Genomic DNA, 2,723 nt, shown 5'->3' on the forward strand with positions numbered 1-2,723 from the left:
TCTTTAGTTCTTCCTATTACTGTTATAGGTACTAGTTCTGGTTCTTCTGTTTCGTCTTTAATTATTTTCTTTTCTTTATTTTGTTCTAAACTATTTTGTATAATAGTTAACTTATCTAATATTTGTTTAAAGATTGGGATTTCTGATATATTCCATAACGCTATTATTTCTTCCTTAATTATCTTTCTACTAATTTCTTGATTTTCTTCCATCTTTTTTAATATAGCGTTTAAACTTTCTTTTATAAATATTTCGTTCCAAATATCTTTTATTTGGTTTTCAGTATTATTCATATTTATAGACTCGTTTTCTCCATTCTCCTTTAATTATCCATATTTTTCTTTTCTTACCTTTTATTTTCTCTAATTCTTTTACTTCTTCCTCTAATTTTTCTTTTTCTTTTAAGTATTGTAGTTCTTTTTCTTGAGACATAATTAATGTTTCTTTTATTATCCTATTAATAGCTTCTATTTCATCTTTCTTTTCATTTATTTCCTTTTCAGGGTTCATATTCTGTCTATAAATCTTAATTTATTCTGATCATTTATTTCTATTCCTTCATTGGTTATATTATATTTTATTTCATTTAAGAAATCCATTCCTAATAATAGTTGATAACTAACGTCATTTTCTATTACTCCTAGGCTTATATTATATTCTAAGTCTAAAATTTTTAATCTTAATTTTATACATTTTGTTATTATTGTTTCTCTCGAACTATTTGGTTCAGTTATTATTTGAGGTTCTATTTCCTCACATTTGTTTGAGTCAACTTCAGTTATATGTATTTGACTTTTTGTTGCTCCCGTATTTATTTCTGTTATGACTTCTTTGGCAAATATTCCATTAAATATTATTATTTTTATTCGTAATTTATCTGATTCGTAACACGGTAATTTTATTAAATCTAATTTTCTACTGGTCATACTCATTGATCTAACTAATTTTATAGGGTTGTGTTCTCTTCTAAAACTTAATCTAGATCCTTCTAATATTGGTTTAATTCTTTGTGTTGGAATTATTTGTCTATTACTAAAGTCTATTGTAAATTCTTCTCGGATTGTTATTTGAGATTCTTCTTTATGTTCAATTTTTTCTAATATATCATTATATAATTTTGGTACTATTATTCCTAATTCCGTTTGTTTCTTTACATGATGGTTTCCAGTCATAGCATATACTATTTTAGTTTCTATACTAATTACTTTACTTCCCTTTTGCATTTTTATTCCATCTAATTTATAATATAATGTTAAAGATCTTTCTTTATTTTCATCTCTTAATGATATGCTAAAATCAGGTTGTATTATAAATTTTAATTTCTGATATATTAAGTTTCCTTTTACCACTGCTATTAATGAATCTTGTATATTTCCTATTATTCTATCGTCTAGTACATATATTTGTATAGGAGTATCAATATTTTTCTGAAAATATGCTTTTATTGTAAATTCTATTGCTCCAAAATAAATATTTTTTAGTTTATTTGCTTCTTTTTGTTTTAATTTAGATAGTTCTCTTTTTATCAAACCATCTGTTATTAAATTTATTTTTGCTTTTCCATTTATTGTATCTATGTCTATTATATTTTCATGTTTTTGAACTATATATCTAACTTCTTTATTTCTTTCAAAATATGATGTTTTGAATATCTTTTTTATTGTTAGTTCTTCTGTTTCACTTTGGATTTGATTATATATATCTGGTTTAAAACTTAGAGTTTGTGATGTTCCTTCTTCGTATTCATCCATTTGATAATATACATCTTGTGTTTCACTTGATTTCTCTAATGACATTTTTCAAACTGTATTATTATCCAGTTATATTACTTGATAAAATTATTCTTTTAAGTCCTTGAATTCTTAGTTTACTATTTCTAAATGTTATTATCATATTTCCAAGTTGTTGATAACATCTTATTATTTCATCCCTATTTTCTCTTGTCCATTCAATTTCATTTTTTCTTTCTTGCAATTTATCTAGTTCTATTTCTAGTTTTTCTTGATTTTTTATTAATTCTTTTATTTTTCTATTATTTCTAGTTATTGCATTTGAATCTATCCAATTCATTTTTTTAAATTTTTTGCCTTAAATCATTTATTAATTTATATTGTTCAGTTAATACTTCTTTTAATTCTTTTATTTGAATTTCTAAATTAGTTTCTTTAATAAATTTTTCTCGTTTTATTAAAAGTTTTTCTTCTTCTAGTCTTCTAATTTTTTCATCTCTCTCTTCCAACATTGTTCGTAATCTAACTATAATATCCAATTTTTCATTTATTATTTGCATACTTATTTTACAACTTTCAATATGTTGATTTATATCTTTATTAAAAGTAAAGTTTTTATCTGCTATTAGTTTAATACTTTCTAACTTATAATCTTCCATAAATATAATATTTATTTTATTTATATAAATATATTAATTGTCTATATAGATTTTTCTTACACATTTGTTTCGTTTCTTTATTCTCTACTATAAAATAAATTAATAGATTTGCTATTATTTTAGATTTATAACTTTTATTCTTATTTTTTAGTAATTTTGCTGGAGGTCTCATTTAATTTAATATTTCATTTTTTCTATTACTATTCATTTTTTACTATTCATCGGTTACTATTCATTCCGAAATTTTATTACAGTAATTTACTGTTCATTTTTCCGGCCTATTTTCTACCTCTGATACCAGATTCGCGGGGATCGTTTTCTATATCTGATAACT

Source organism: Apium graveolens, chromosome 11, assembly GCF_009905375.1.
Source record: "Apium graveolens cultivar Ventura chromosome 11, ASM990537v1, whole genome shotgun sequence".
Taxonomy (NCBI): domain Eukaryota; kingdom Viridiplantae; phylum Streptophyta; class Magnoliopsida; order Apiales; family Apiaceae; genus Apium; species Apium graveolens.